General features: G+C 31.1%; 1 protein-coding gene across 5 annotated transcripts in view; it reads left to right on the top strand.

The window, feature by feature from the left end:
* The first annotated feature begins 809 nt into the window (after positions 1 to 809).
* Positions 810 to 17,591, top strand: part of LOC125073652 (protein pangolin, isoforms A/H/I/S) — a 147,845-nt gene continuing 131,063 nt past the window's right edge. For all 5 annotated transcript variants that reach the window (XM_047684557.1, XM_047684558.1, XM_047684559.1 and 2 more), the window contains exon 1: positions 810 to 1,039. The gene's annotated coding sequence lies outside the window, so the exon portion shown is untranslated. The remainder of the gene's footprint in view (positions 1,040 to 17,591) is intronic.

Here is a 17,591-nt window from a genome sequence, read left to right on the forward strand (position 1 = left end):
TGTCCGCCAAGACGAAATCCAACTTGCTCGTTATAAATTTTGTGTCAGATAACAATATGTGCGTGTGGGTGTGTGGTATAGTCGCTGACGAGTATAGTTACAGCACGCAATAACGCTAACAAGCGAGAGAGTGAGATAGCGATATGATTGTAGAGCGTTATCTCGCTTTTGCCGCTGGCAACATGGCGCGCTGACTCGGGCGCAGGCTCGAATCGTATCGCCTGCCCACTCAAGGTTCGCTGACTGCCGTTCTTTTGTTTTTAATGTTGCCAGGTATTCAATTTTTCCCATCTATATTGTTTAAAAAGTATAGAGATAGTTTTAATTAATTCACATAATATTTATGATTTATAATAACTCAGTGGGTTTATACGTAAAATTTGAAAATTATTATTTTGATAAATATTTGCATTTTGTTATAAATCCTATTTATGCGAAATTTGTATTAATTAGAAATTAACAAAAAAAATATATTGACGTTCATATTAATAAAATATATATTTGTTATTACATAACTATTAGAACTTAATATTTTTAATATTATGAAAGTAAAATTACTGCATTCACATATTTCAAAAGTAAAATACATGAGGAAATTTTAATAGCATATCTGACCACCCCGAACCGCAGACGAAAACAGCGTCAAGCCGAGGACCTGCTCAAACCGAACGTCTGCATACCGATCGTTGGTTTTTTATATGCGCACGTCGGTGCACGATCGCTGTCTTCGTGTGAGTGTTCATATCGTAGTGTGAGTGTCGGTTCGTTCTCGCGCGCGACGCACCATTGTTGTTTGCAGTAGACTCGCGGAGCTCGGTCGGTCGTGGTTCGTTTCACGCTCTCTGATCGCTCATACGACCAAACTGCCGGCGATAAACAAAATAATGAGTGTACCACATTACGTGCATCGCGAGTGCAACAAGCGACAACAGTGTGTGATAACGAGAATGTAACGTGCGTGTTGTGTTAAACGAAGTGCGTTTTTAAACGTGTTTTGGAGTTCGCGGCGCGTGGACAACGCCATGCCCGTCGTGTTTAGGTATGTGCTCGATTAATTATGGTCCATCAGTGTTTTAAGGGGTCGCTGTCCCATCAATTCGCTCCTGAGTCCACCGGTTGCTTATTTATGATTAGCGCGTACAGTCGCCGGGCTTAAGATCGCACTCGGCGGTTGGTTTTCAAGTACATAATATAGTTTTCTAGTCACATTTGTAGTTATTCGCGTTTTATGTGCATACGGCGCCGTCGATTCGTGTTATCAGTGGCCCGGGAAGTGTGTCGTGTAATTTATAATGTAATTAAATAAGTTATCGGCTTCGATGAAGTGATCGCAGCGCGTAATACGAACTTTGCATCCATTCGACCGCTTCAGTACAGTTGCCAAGTATTCTTAACCGATTCGAACATCCTGTGACTGACGCAGATATTTAAATTATTATAAAAAATGTTTTAAAACTTTATGAAAGTAGATAAGGTAACGAGACAGTTAAACAATGTCATTCTCACTTTAAACTGCTGTTTTCTGTAAAATTTATGAAACAAAAGAGTCATAAAAACTTTCGAAACGCATTAAAAAGTTTTGTTAACTAACGTTCTAGTAATATCTGTAACATGACTTGCGATTGTTATATCTTTAAATGTTACAGATAAAGAACTCGGGTAGAAATGAATTTTTAACTATAAATAAAGTTTAAAGTAAAATTTCCTTATCATCCATAAATAGAAACAAATGACACTTATTATAATAATCCAATGTTTTTATTTAAAATAATAGATGTTTTGATATATGTGTTCATAATGAACCAATTGCTGCCTTTCAATCTCGTTGTCAACATGGACCTAAAAAAAAAATTAGAAAGACTATTGACTCAAATTGCTTCCAAGCTCAAAGAAACAATCGGTACTAACAAATTAAATATTTTGTAACAATTTTATGGCTGAATGTAACGTCAATATGAAGCATTTTTTTTAAATTAATGTGATGTAAAATGTTGACATAAGTTTATTATAATTCAATGAAAATGTTTAATTAAATCATATATTTAAAAAAAAGCATATTAATAGAAATGAGTTACCGTCGGAAACGGATTTGATATAACCTAAAACAACGCTAAACAGACATAAAATTTATAGCGCGAAAATATAACGACTTTTTCAATTCACACCCAATTTTTTATAAAATTCTTCCTATTTATATGTGTTAACATAATTTATTATGTCTAAACACTAAACTTTATTGACTAAAATGTATTAATACATTATTTAAATGTAAATTAAATATTGATTTATAGCGTTCCCAAACAATAAAATGAAATCGGATCGGATAAATAACGAAAATTAACTCTAATTACTCGAAGACGTTGTTTTTATCTGCCTAGTCTCATAAGTTAAGACGTTAGTTTTAAAGTAAGACAATTAAAAAAAAAAACATGTAGCCTAAGTTTTTCTATTACCTTATTATTATATATACTCATACTAACTAGAGCGTTGAAATCATTGACATGATTATTATGTCAACATACGGAAGGCATTTATGGAACTAGAATAAAACCTTATAATAAAAATCTATTTATCACGCCTTGTAACGAAGAACTACTATAGATTCTATTTTTTTAAAATAAATACGTTTCATATTAAATTATAATCTAAATCTAATTGGATTGGTCGTTTATAAAAATATCTATTTCATACTTTCGAACAACTTATTTAAGCAGTTAAAATATAGAAGAAGAACGATTTTAGTCTATGATTATATGACTTTGTATTAGATAGGTATATTAATATGGAAACCAGAAGCGCTAAAACTGCAAATATTAGTTTTAAATATTTGTTTACCTAGTTAAAAGGTTAAAAACTTACTACCTAAAAAGTCTATTTATTACCTTGGAATAAAAAGTAACGAGATAACAAACGACCATCTCAGTTATAAGCACATGTTTGTATTTCGATCCATTTTTTCTCCGTAAATATATAATAGTAAAAATGTTTACTTTTTCATTCAATTCGAAATGGACCCTGCCTTAATTAAAACGATGACAATGACAATTACTGTGACATATTTTTTCTTCAATTCCTAATAAACGAAATAGTGTATGCACCTGCTTTATAAAAAAAAGTTGAATGCCCATAAACAACAGAAAAGTTTTTTTTTTAATTTAACAAAATTATACGTTATCACTTATCATGGTTATTCGTAAAAAAACTTTAATGTATTTTCACCATGTATAAAGATATTAATATATGTGTCTTTTAATAAAGTTTAACTAGATTATAATAATATTATGCCAATTTTAGACAATCGTGAGTAATAAATTTACTTCGTTCGTAGTAAGTAGGCAGTCATTACGATGTCACTAATAACATTTAATTTAATGAATATAAATATAATGCACTTTTTATAAAACTTGTTTGAGAGGCACAGATCTAACGATACTGTAATATTTATTATTGTTTAATAAACATTATTATACGTATATAAAGTCTTATAATGCGATTTACGCGGGAAATCCGACGGTAAACGCGGGAAAATTTTCCCTCCAATGTCCGATTCATTTGGTGAAATTAAAAAATGCATTCAATAAGCCTTATTATCGTAAATATAAATAAATTCAATTAATACCATTATTGCCAGTTTATAAATTAACCAAGAACTATGTGTCTTAAACAAAGGCCAGTAGTGTGTCTTTCAGTACACATAAGCTATGTATACTCGATATAATAATATATATGTAATTTGAAATTGTCTATCTGTAAATAATGGCTTTTGTTAAAAAATGCACAGGTAAATGTATTAAAGCCATTCTAGGAAATAAAGCTATAAAAACTAAAATATTCCGCTGCGTGTATATGCTATGAGAATTTTATTACAATATATTATTATTACGTGTGAAGTACCCGCAATGTCAGCTGGGCGTTTAAAATGGGAATATAAAATAAATTATTAAAATTGAACCCATATTGCTCGTAATATGATTTATTTATTGATATAAAAAATAAAGTTGAAATTGTTTACTATTTCAACTACATGTTACAATAATGTCAGTGTACATATTTTTATAAATTTAGTATAGCAAAGGAAGTAAATGTTCAGCCATAGCTCCTTTGTTCAATAAAGTATAATTTACACGATATAAAAAACTGTGCTTAGTTTATGTCAATAACATTGAGTCTAATAACTATTAATATATATGTTATAAGTTCTATGATCTGATTGTATATAACTGTTATAGTAAAAACGTCATTACAATCTATAGTATTCATAGACTCGATATTGATGAGGAAATGCAAAACGGTAAAAATCAGATACTGGTATTATATTTCAGGTATAATCTGGCAATATATATTTTTTAATAATATATTTTTTGTCTCGTTACACTCAGTTCTAGTAGTGTGCTTATACAAGTAACGATTTGTATCTAGTCAATTAGTGAGCGATATTGCATAATCGAGTTACATATATAAAAACAATTCACCCCCAAATAAAAGATAAAGGAAAAAAATATAAAAAATGAAATCCAATGTTACTCTAAAGTCTACATCATCTTCCATACTACGAAAAATAAACGCAAACGTTTCTTCTCAGAAGCGAACAATCGTCTTATTTTGGTCGTTATCTCGAATGAATTATTCATATAATCGAATTTCCTACGCTCCGCAATACTGGCGTTTAATTAACTTATTTTTTTTTATATCTTACTCAAAACTAGCAATGGCTGTTATAAATCGGGTGCTGTCAAAAATTAGCATAGACAATGGATACTACATTTCTTTAATTAATAGTTTTAATGATATCTGTTAGATTGATATAGATAAATATTTGAATAATCTTTCGTTCTAAAAAGGATATTTATGGCTTCCTTAACTTTTTAATTTAGTGTATTTTGATATCTGTTGTTATTTATTACATTTCAAATGCTTATTAATTGTATTATTCAAATAATTAAAGAATGCGTAACAAAAAAAGTCATAGTCATACAATACAAAACGCATAGAAAATTAGCAACAAGTACTGCGTAAAACGAAACAATGCTAAAGTATCATAAAAGTTACTATCCTCTCAATCCTATTAACAACAATATAAATAGTTGTAAACAACAATTACTTTATCTCTTTAAATAAACATGAAAAAGTTAAACGTTTTAAGCTGGCAGTAAATTACTTAAATAATTTAAAAAGCGAATGACTAAATAATTTCCCTTCTTATATATTTGAATATCGCCAAGAAAAGGCTGTAGAGCAACGCTGTAGGCTTCTAGGTGAGCGCGCTTCTTTACAATTCGACACTTTTATGTTAGTCTAAACGGCAAACCACCTCTATGCAAAAAAGGATTGATCTTTTTATTGATATTAGCGCTTCACGTTGTTTTTGTGTATCTAAATAGTGTGGCTGAATATTTACGACCTCGTCCAGTCCACGGATTTACGATTCAATCTCGATTTCGACTGCGAAGAGACAATAACTACAGTATCGCTGTCGAATGATAGATCTCGAGGGATAACATAATGAGTGTATGTATCAAAAGTACATTTTATTGCCCATAAAGAGTGTTTAAATATATATCTATATTACGCATTGAAACCTTCGTAAATTACACTCTGGTATCCACCGTCCCTAAACATTACCGTAAAAAAAGTGTGTTACTTATTACTTTTCAAACCGGAACACAATATTGCAAAAGTCCCACCACCAAGTATATTACCTTAAAAGTGATTGCTTTAAATATATACATGTATTTTTTTATGGCATTGATTGGCGGACGAGCATAAGGGCCACCTGATGGTTAGTGGTCATCACCGCCCATAGACATTGGTCATATAAGGAATGGTTAATATTTCTTACAGCGTCATTGTCTATGGGCGCGATCAACCAACCAAGATGTTATATTCCTTGTGCCTATAGTTACACTGGCTCACTCACCCTTCAAACCGCAACACAAAAATACTGAGCACTGTCGTTAAAATGTTACTTAATTGATGAAGTAAACTAAAATAGTTAGTTCATTTAGTTTTAGTTAACTTGGACATATAAACGCGTGCTTGGCTATGAGAACCTAAGCGAGAGTTAGGAATGCTAATACGCTCGTGTTGTTTAATGCTCACACGCAGCATACTGAATGCGTTTTCGACTTGTGCAACTAATGTCGCTCCATGACTAAACGTTTTTAGTACATTCACATAATGATGTGATAGAATCTTTTACATTCTAAAGTATATTAGCTTTATTTTGAATATAGTACAGCGACTTTTTTGTTTATATAGATTCAATATTCGTATTTGGAATTTTGTAGACGACAATTTTGAAAAAATATTTCTATGCACTCAAAGCGACTTGACAAATGAACAGGAAAGTAAATATATATTATTAAACTAATATGCTACATAATAATCAAAACTTTTTTTTTATTACTTAAAGGGCAAGGTTTATTTTTAGTGTAGTAGGTTTAGTTAGTAGTGTAGTTTAGATTTAGTGTAGCGGTTTTAAAAGAATCACAAATCTCTTTTAATTGAAAAAGTATATCTTTATTAAAGTTTCTTTATATTTGGAAATATAGTATCATTATGTATTGAAAAATGTGTTGGCAGAAATAAATTACATCTTTCTTTCTTTTATGAATACCGTACGTATTATTTTTGCAAGAATAGAAATATAATACATAAACATAAAGCAACATAAGATTTATTTAAATACTTTTCGTTTAAAATGTAAAACATCTTATCACAGATCTAAGAAATCATTATAATGAGATTTGAATGCAGTTAAAACCTTTAAACCGAGTGTATTCGATATATATATACAACCTCATTGGTTTTTATTATAATCGCTATAAAGATTAAAATTCTATAAAAGTATTTCGATATGTCGTCCAGAGAATCGATTCGTTTTTAGAATTTAAATCGATTTCGACTTATAGAGTCGAGTTCTCATGGTTGTTAATCTTTTATGATTACCATACCATACAGTCCAATATTCAAATATAATTCTTTTGTTGTTGGCCGTACTTGTCACACTACCGTGAATCGTACGGGACGTGCAAGTTGAACAAAAAAAACGTGCTATTTTTACTACTAGATAAAAAACGAATGCGTTTCATTCTTGTATGAGTTGACATTTCCAAATTCAAAATAATTTTAATATACCAGTACTTTTACGAATACCACGATACATTCGATTTTTTTTTTTAAATATTGTCAGTGTAGAAATGACTAGAACATTTCCACGCAAACATTCTCTCATAAAGTTCCAATTATTTATGTTGCATGGAATTAATCCCATTTTGCTACCTTACATATTAGTAGGGTCTACGCAGTTGCATTTAAGCTTATAATCTTCCAAGAAAAACTTTAATACGCACACAAAACAAGAACATATATTGTAATCAAGACCACCGTCCTGTCCATATGTTCTGTTTTAGCAAAGCAAGTTCAAAGTGAAACATGAATCGGTGTCTAATATTACTTTCGTCAGCAGCCTCCGAGTCAGAACTCATCTAAATTTCTTAATAATATATATATTTTTTATTTTTAAATTAGTGAGGTGGCTTCACGTAAAATTGACTGATAAAACCGGTTATATGGACCGGAACGTTATAAATTTCGTTCAGTCGACATTTAATGGGACATTCCTAGAAAAGACTGAAGTCAGAAAATGAGACAAAAAGTTTTTTGTTCCTTTGGTTCGTTCGAGCGATTGTCATCTCTGTGTGAAGCGATACAAAGTTCAAATTCGAAAGTGTGTTGAAAGAAATGAATGCTAATAAAGACTGATTTTTTGCACAAGGGCGTGACTTGTCCTTCTGAATGTACTTTTGTCATTGATTTACAAATGAATAATGATTCGATGATGTATTGGCTCCGGCGACATTTAAAACTTCATTTGTTTTAGTCTACGAGTCAACCGACGATACAAATATTTAACTTTCTAACTTATATAGTTAATAGAGACACAAAAAATATATCTAGAAGTACTTTAAAACGAATTCTTAAATGTGAAAAAAAAATTATAGCCTTTTCCAACATCAATACGACTAGAACCAAATAAACAACATTTGACATCGAATTGACACCATGTCATTGGTCGACAGCTCGAATAATTTATCTATAAATTCATTATGGTTTTGCGAAAAAAAATGGCGTTTTGAACGTCGACGAAGCTTTTATCGGAATTAATAAAGATTTTCAAGAACTGTTAACAATATAACCAAATTACATAGAATACGTAAATCTAAGGTTTGTTTGTCTTTATAAAAATAAAATCTTGTTCGTTTGGAATAGGTGTTAGGTGTAACATAACATGCTTCAATATACTTAGTACGGACGAATAACATAAATAAATAATATAAACCATAAAAATGAGGAAAAAAAGGACATTTAATATAAATGGCAATACTACCCATTAAAAAATGAAAATCGAAATTGTGATCTAAAATTTTATAAATTTACTTATATTTTTCAAATTTACTTAAATTTAGGCTATATTTTAAAGCCCTAAAATTTCTAATTTATAACGACATTTAAAAGCCTAACTCATATCAAACGTACCAATTTAGTTTTTTGAATGAAAAATTTCAAGTAATCAGAAACGAGAATAGTGATTATACCATCTCGATATAATCAATACTAATATATAATAACATACAAATATTTTGTCTGTTTGAAAATCTACCAGTCCAAATTGAGCAACGGTTGCGTTAGACAGGCAATTTCTCAACATAAGTTATAACTCAAACGTATATACATCACGTTACAATCCACAGCGGCAGAGAAAACCGCGCGGAGCAGCTAGTATAGCATATCATACCTGTAACACTACTTAAATAACTTCGTTCTAGGAAACTTATACCTATCATACCTTCTTTAAATAGCAAAGAACCATTACAGCTGACATTTCGTTAAAAAACTAATCTAAAAAATGCGTTCAACATTTTTTTTATATATATATTACTAGCAATTAAATAAAATTGTACGTACACATTGGCCAATAATATGTCCCGCCTGATCTCAAAAATACATTATTAAGTCCGAAATGGTTGACGCAAAGGCAAATAAAAATTTTAACTCTTGTACGGGACATATGGAAACCGTATATTTAATATGATAATAATAATTAGTAAAGGTGTGTAGTTGGGCGACATTGCATCTTGAATATGGTGCGGTACAAGATGTGAGCTCCAACGAGATAAACAAAGATCAACGCCCATTGAAATTATGTTATTTTTTATGAACGTTCATAATTAGTATAATTTTATCGTAAGTATATTGATCAACTAAATATTTTTATAGTTTAAGTACTAAAATTTAATAATATAATTTGAAGATAATATTACCTTTTTTTTAATTAATTAAATATTTGTAAATTAAATTAACTAAAAAAAAAATTATGGATAAAAAACACGATTTATGTCCATTAAGATATAGGCAGTTAGCATCGACTTTATATTCCGAAGTTTTATACATCCAAGGTATAATAATAATCGTTTTCTCAACGAGCTCACGCACATCTTAACCGGTTTTCGCCTCTCACCACGTTATACTGTAAAGAAAGTTCGGAATCAATTCAAAATGAACCTTATTGGACTTTGTTAAAGTATGATTTTACTAGAACAAAAATTTGTAATGCTTTTTGGACTGTTGAATGCGATAGACTACCAGTTTGTTTATGTTTTAAAAGCATGATTAGACTGCTTATCACATTCCTAATGACATGTTTTTGATGTATACTAAATGTTTATTTACTTTTCAATGGGTGTCTATTGTAAAACTAATTGTGAAACTAATTTTACTGCTTCAAAGCGATTACGATTTTATATAATCCGAATGAAACGCATAAAATATATGATTATTAAAATAAAGGGATTAAATTAAAAATATTTTCTAAGTAAAGGCAATAAGGGCTTAGAACGGTTGTCTCAGAATTATCCGCTTAAACTCGTTTCGGAAGGATTGCGTGGCGAGCTCCATAATTGCGCGCTACTGGGCATAATAGGTCGCTAACAAATGTGGTGTAAATTGCCATGCTGCTAATCATTTGGATGCTAGATTGACTCAAGTGTATTCGTATAATAAACTTATTGTATTTATATATTGTAGAGCCAGAATGGCCCAGTGGAACACGTTAATCATAACCTTAGTATCAAGAATGAAAATTTACCACATGTGTCTACCAACCTTTAGATGAGCATATGATAGAATAAACGCAAAATTTTCTCCACAAAAGTCTTTACAATTCCCACTATTGGACTTACTAGGAGTAAACCTTAGGCTCTATTGTACTTTTATATTAAAAAGGTATCTTCAATCACTAGTATCGATATGTATACGCCTTTATATCGTTCTAAATCATAAAATGATTCACAATAAATTAATCAATTTACAGCCTCCGAGATTAACACATATCTGTTACTTTTGCATAATTTTCATTAAAAACATTTATTTAAAGGCTTTTGTAGAATTAACCAGTCGTTTATTACCATTTTAATACATTATATGACCTTACTAATTTTATCTTGACTTTTCCGGACCGATGGTAAGTTTATTTCAATTTAATCTTGTGAATTGACAATTGAAAAGCGCTCATGAAAGTCTCTTTGAATTAATTATATTTTGTTTTGATTTGATAGATTAAAGTTGTTTGAATAACTTACATGTTTGTGATTCAATCACGTACGAACAACTAAACAAATTTTAATGTGTAATTGAAGACGATTATTAAAAGGTACATATTTATTTTGATGATGAGTAAATAGCTTGTTAAAATCATCTGTATCAACCACTTGATTGTTCGTAGTCATCACCGCTTTGTAGATATAGGTGTTGAAAGAAGTAGCCGTCCTTGGAAACTAAGATGTTATGTCCCTTGTGCCTGTAGTTACCTACCCAGACGGGCTCGGACAAAGCCCTACCACCAAGTATATCTAAAGCTTCGTATAAGGTTTTAAGTATATAATATCGTTATTTATAATATAAATTGCTTCACTTCGTTCAATGGCTTTAAATTTAGAATATTTATGTGACAAAAGTGAATTTCATTTTCTCGTATATTATAATAATTATATACAACATTCTATGTAATTTATATTTGAGTTCACCCAAGGTGTCCTATAAAAAGACCTGTTCAACCAAACTACCTGGCCTTCCCGACTAACGGACCAGGGCAAAAAGTGACGGCAGCGTCCATTGTGTGGGGACACTATTATTTATAATTTATTGCTTCTCGTTCTAATATTGTTTTAAGCTTATTATAATACGGCTTTCAATGAGTCGGCTTCATATGCGTCAAATGTAATTTGAAACGTCGTAAATTATTTTTCTTATTAAACTTTACTTGGCATAAGTACAGCCCATATGGCCGTTTACACGTGAAGATAACGAAACTCACAAAATCAAGATTTTAAAATATATAATATGCTTGCCATTAATTTGAATTGCCGCGTAGGTTCCGAGGTATGTTCAAGCCCGTGTCGGTCAAATAAAAATATGCTGGATTTTTGTCAGGAGCAGCCCGGAGTGTAGAAGTTGGCGGTGTTCACACTTCCGTGCTCCACAAGTCGTGTCGGATTTGCCGTCCTTTCATAAGAGTGAGGGAAAACAGAGTGCACTGCTTGCACACAACTCGTGAGGCCGAAATCGGTCAGGAGAACATCATTGTATTACGTTTAAATGTGTTTTCTGTGCATTATAATTGATAATTATCTAATTAATTATTAGTTATATTATAAACTTCCATGAACATGCAATTAATATAGTTATTTTTATATGTATATTGTTAATATACTATATCTATGTTAAAATTACACGTTTATAATAGAAACAATAACGATAAATAAAATTCACGTCAAAATGTTACACTAAATAAAATCGTATCAAAACTCGGCGCCCTCTTATCATTGTTTTCTAATCAATAATAGGATTGCAATAATATATCAGCTGATGAAATTCTAGACATTACTAAAGTGACATTATCGCTCAGCAAGCGGTCTAGTTACTGGAATTCAGGTGGATAGTAATTGATACTTAATTATCACGTTGACATAGAATTGACCGCCAATGGTGAGCCGGAGGCGGTGAAGATGATGGGCGAACTTTTTTTGCAATGTATCCGTATGTAGAGTTAGGAAGTATCGTATTACTTATTAATTACAATATTTTTTTTTATTGAAATCCTATGTGCTTTGGTTTTTTTTTTACAATAATGTTGGATTTGAATATAGAATGCAAATAAATGCGTATTGAAACAAAGTTGATGTTTTTTTTGTTTTTTTTTAATCACGATAATTACAACGTACTCCCTGTTGCGGTTACGAATATACAAACGTGTAGTTCAATCTGCATTGCTCATATCACATGACGATAAAGATAAAGTTATATTATATCACACTATTTTTATTTTTTTCATTTCAATCTTTGTATATTTTATCTGTGTATTATTGTATTGAAATTCCATTTCGTATTGATAACGATATTGAAACTAAAATAATGGTAGTGATCCAAATCGTCTAGTCATCTACCAGTTCGAGACCTTTGATCTATTATCCTACTTTTTATGATATAGGTAGGCGGACGGGCAAATCGGCTACCTAATGGTAAGTGGTCACCACCGCACGTAGACATGGCGCTGTAAGAAATATTAACTATTCGACAACATCCACCATTATGGAGTTACTGTTTGATCATAGAATAATTGATCTGGTGGTATCTACCCAGACGGGCTTTCACAAAGCCTTACTACTAAGTAAATCTCCTGAAGAAAATCTACAGATCGCCAATATGTACATAACGATATCTATAATTTTATCTCATTTTTCCCCATGACTGTACGCTCTAGCAAACCGTGACCGCTGAATCTTGTATGACTAATTAAATCATCACTATTGTAAGCATACTTAGCCGTGTAAGTAAAATGTTTGCGGTATGTTTATGAATTATTACGATGAGGTGTACTTTTTGTGTTCACTGTACACTCGCTGTTGGTTTTTGTAAATTATATAAGTTCTATGTGATTGAACGCTACGGTTGGCTAGGCTTTAACATTATGTGTATATTTTAGCAACAATAGCTAATTATTTCTAATTTATTATCAAATTATGGATTAGAATTTACAACGACGTGGTGGGATTCGCTCTAAAACCTTTTTAAAAACGAGATGAGGTACTTTATATATATTTTTTGTTTTATGTAGTGGAAGAAACAAGACTTTTTAAAATTCATTATAAATATATAGATAGATAAATTGCCATCTTTCCTCGAAAGTTTTGATGTCATAACACGTGTTTTATAATATGAAATGATCGAATAATCTATACTGAACACGCGCACATGCATTGACTTGGCACGGAGTTCCCAAAAAGCAAGACTTCATTAGTGCTGATTGACCCATTCCGCTAATTAGTTAATGTCTTATTTGAATACTATAAATATAAAACAGGTGTTTGCCAAGTTCGAAACTTAGTTATTAGGTAGTAATAATAAAAAAACTACATATTGAAGAAATGGTTCAATATATTTGGCCAATATTTGGCGTGTTAGTTTAAGCATTTTAATGCCCAACGGCCAATCAGTCCACCTGCTCATGAGATATTATAGCTCATGCTACTGCGCAAGCACAGGTGCGCCCTATTCCATTATAGTCGTCCGATGAGATAAGTCTACACGGTAAGGGAGTCAGACGCAAGACTGATGGATCCACTTTTTCAGACCCGGGCGTTTAGTTTATCTCTGGACTTCTTACTTAAGTATTTCAAACCAAAGTTTGTATTAGGGAAAATTAACCAACTGGTTTAAAGAGTCTACATTAAATAACATATAGAAATTTTTGAGTCCAAAGCGATAACTGTGGAAGAAACCACAGTTCTTGTAAAGTCACGTGTAAAGAAACTGACTGTTATATCATTTGTTTTACTAAGATCGGAAAAACTCATTAAATTATAATCCATGAATACGTGGAAGCGTTGATAATTGCTATATTTACAATACAATATAAAGGTAAGGTCAGACAGCATGTAAACATTTTAAATAAGTCGGGTTTATCTGTGATCAGCTGTAATCGTTGGATGTCAATGCGAATTTTGATAACCTTCCGTGTTTAATTTTATATAATAATTTGAGTGTGATTCTCATTGATTGGGGTCAAGCGTCATGATTTGAACTGAACCAATAACAAATGAACCAAACATTTCGCATAAAAGGATTTCAAACAATTTAATCATAGATTTAGTAATGCTATGAATGTGAGAATTGTTTTCAATCCGGCTCGACCGATTCGATCGAGTTATATGACATACGATAGAGACTTATATGATTTATTATTCGACATATCATATACCTTTTTGTATTCATAAAAAACACTAAAATTTACGCCGAGCTAAGGAAACGATACAGCGATCTATATTGTCAAATTATCAAAAGTACTATTTTTGCGCCTCAGCTTGTCTTCCTCTTGATGATCTAGACTGTGTAACATCACGCAACGACCCACGGGAGCAGCAACTTCCGCCGGTGGAACACCGCGGAGCGGATAATTGAATACTATACAGAAAAACGCGCGAATTTCATAATTATATTCAAAAATTCAACATACAAATATTGAAGCAATCATTAAATATTTGTCGATGGAAATGAGAGAAACAGATTAAGTTATGCCGTATAAAGTACAAATGGAATTCGTAAATAATATATATTTATATAAATAACAATTTCATTTAATTAAATTAATTCACTTTAATTTAACTTCCATATTTACGATAACGCTGACAATGACCGATCATTTATACATTAATTGCTCCTCGAAGGATTTTCGTATAATGAATGATGAAGAATAATGTTTAAGAAATTGTACTGTATATAAATAGTATTCTCTTATTAATTTTACATTTCATTAACAGCCTGTAAATTTCCCACCGCTGGCTCCTCTTCCTTTGAGGAGAAGGCTTGGAGCATATTCCACCACGCTGCTTCAATGCGGGTTGGTGGAATACACATGTTGCAGAATTTCGTTGAAATTAGCCACATGCCGGTTTCCTCAAGATATTTTCCTTCACCGCCGAGCACGAGATGGATTTTAAACACAAATTAAGCACATGAAAATTCAGTGGTGCTTGCCTAGGTTGGAACTCGAAATCATCGGTTAAGACCTAGAATCTAACCAGTAACGTGTACAATTAATATATTGTATATATATATAATTATATAGGTAGGTAAATTTTTACGATATAAGTAGGAGGACGTTCAAATGACAATGATCACAGCTAATGGCCATGGTTAATGGTCACTATCGCCCATAGACATAGGATCAATACGTCACTTACGTTGAGAACTAAGATCTGTTTGACAGTAGAATATCTGAGAATAGATAGTACACACCGAGGCTGGTTTAGACTAAGTCCTATCATCAAGGAAAGTTTTATTAATATCTTTTGTATCTTCATAGATATCCCCATATCCCTACGTGAACTACTCAAAGCCATACGGATAATTTACATGGTACATTTTTTTTTTTTTTTACTTAGATTTTTGTAATTCAAATTTTTATCAATGTATTTAATAAATGAACATATCCGCACTGCCCGCGTAATTGGTCGTAATCCGTATAAATTATTTATTCTGTCATTAAAACATTTACTTGTTTCTTCATTATCGTGTACAAGTGTAAACAGTTTCAAATATAAATTATACATTAGTTACTTATCGCATACCGACGTGACTTGAACCCGTAATTCGACGCTTCTGTTCTTGTGAAATTAGGGCTAGCAGTATAATGTCGTGTGACTCTTATTTGTATGACGATAAGGTTGAAGTTGGTTGGTTTTTTATATATAGGAATGTGACGAATTAGTAATCTGAGTGACGTTGGTTTTGTTAGTGATTTCTGACGTTTTATTTTAAAAACGAGCTTTAGTTAACCAGTGTTTTATATATTCATAAAAATAATTGTTATGTATTCACAGTTCGCATTATTATCATTTATATAAAGACCATTATTTAAACTTTTTTCCACAAAAAATGATGAATATGTATATGTATAATGAATATAATTCATACCTAATTAACATTAGTGAATTTGGTACCTACATTGCGTGCTTGACTGCGCATGCGTGTTTCTCTAGTCTACAAAATACCTATATCCAATAGCCGAAAACAATTCAATTATTTACATTGCGTTACATTATATCATTAATAGAGGTTGATACAATTATGTATTAGGACTACAGGAGTCCTAATAATATACACTTATATATATAATATGTAATTTTAAGACTAATATGGGACAAAAATATGTGTGACTGCGAGATTTTGTTCTGGTTTGATTTGACATGATGAGTTAAAACAGAAAAATCGTTCTAAGTATTTTTTTAATTTTTTTTATCAAATTATTCTTTGTCTTTGGTTTATAGCTGGGTAAGTATTACTTCTATATATTATTATAAAATTATTTGCACAGAGACCAGGTCATTATATAGTGAAAAAATATATATAAATATTCGATTCGGTTCAATTTTATCGACCAATTAATTTTTGACGCTACACTCGTATTCGATAAAATCCAAATTCGGCATATCGCTTTGAATTTGAATTTCACAGACAGACAGTCGAAATATTAAACTTCGTAATCTAAATTAATTCATTATATCTCACGAACACACATAATTCTACTAAACATATATAATTTCTGTATTCAATAAAACGTCAAATACATAAATGACATTAAAATTTCACAATTCGCATTCGGATGAAGTTCGAATTTGTTGAACGTAGAATAGAAATGTTTACATGGAAATGTTTAGAGAATACCTTCTATTTACTAGTCCATTGTTGTTAACGCATTCAATTTTTAATTGATGTTGTCCAAACATTGCAACTGTATTTGCGGTTTATTTTGGCATACATAGTTGACAATACAACATTGTAATTTATAGGCGTTAGGAAGCTGCACATAATACTTATGACATGAGGAAAGCTTTAAAGTAATAATTACAGTTTCCTTCATTTTGTGTATATATTGTTATTTTAAAAGTAAAAACAAAGACATCAATAATCACTTAAATGATTAAATAAATGATTTCCTTTTATTTTATAATCGTATAATAATATTACTGTGACATAAAGAATCGAAGCTGACGTTTCTTTTTCTAGAATGCCATTCGCTAAGTATAAAAAAAAATATTGTTGGTATTTTTTATATTGAAAAGTAATTGATTGTCTTTCATCTTATCCTATGCGTTTGCGCATCTTTCACGCGATTAAGTTGATACATTGTAGAGTTGGCACTTACTTAAAGGTTTCTGGAATTACTACTGACGTACAAATGGTGGAGTGCGAGTCGTATTAAGTAATTATTTGCACAAAAGGCATTGCGACTCAAGCCGGGTATTAGCGAGACGTCTATAGATTTGGAGCTCCTTTACTGTGTGACATTTACAGAATATGTTACTGTACATCCTTATAGATATTTTAAAACCAACCGTTATCGGTTCGTGCGATTTAATTTATAATCAAAAAACGATACGCGTATATATACATAACTTCTGAACTCAATTTTGCTAAAATTCGTTGTGTCGTTAAAGCGTGATGGACGTACACAATCGCATTTATAATATTGG

The sequence above is a fragment of the Vanessa atalanta genome, chromosome 25, assembly GCF_905147765.1.
Source record: "Vanessa atalanta chromosome 25, ilVanAtal1.2, whole genome shotgun sequence".
NCBI lineage: Eukaryota > Metazoa > Arthropoda > Insecta > Lepidoptera > Nymphalidae > Vanessa > Vanessa atalanta.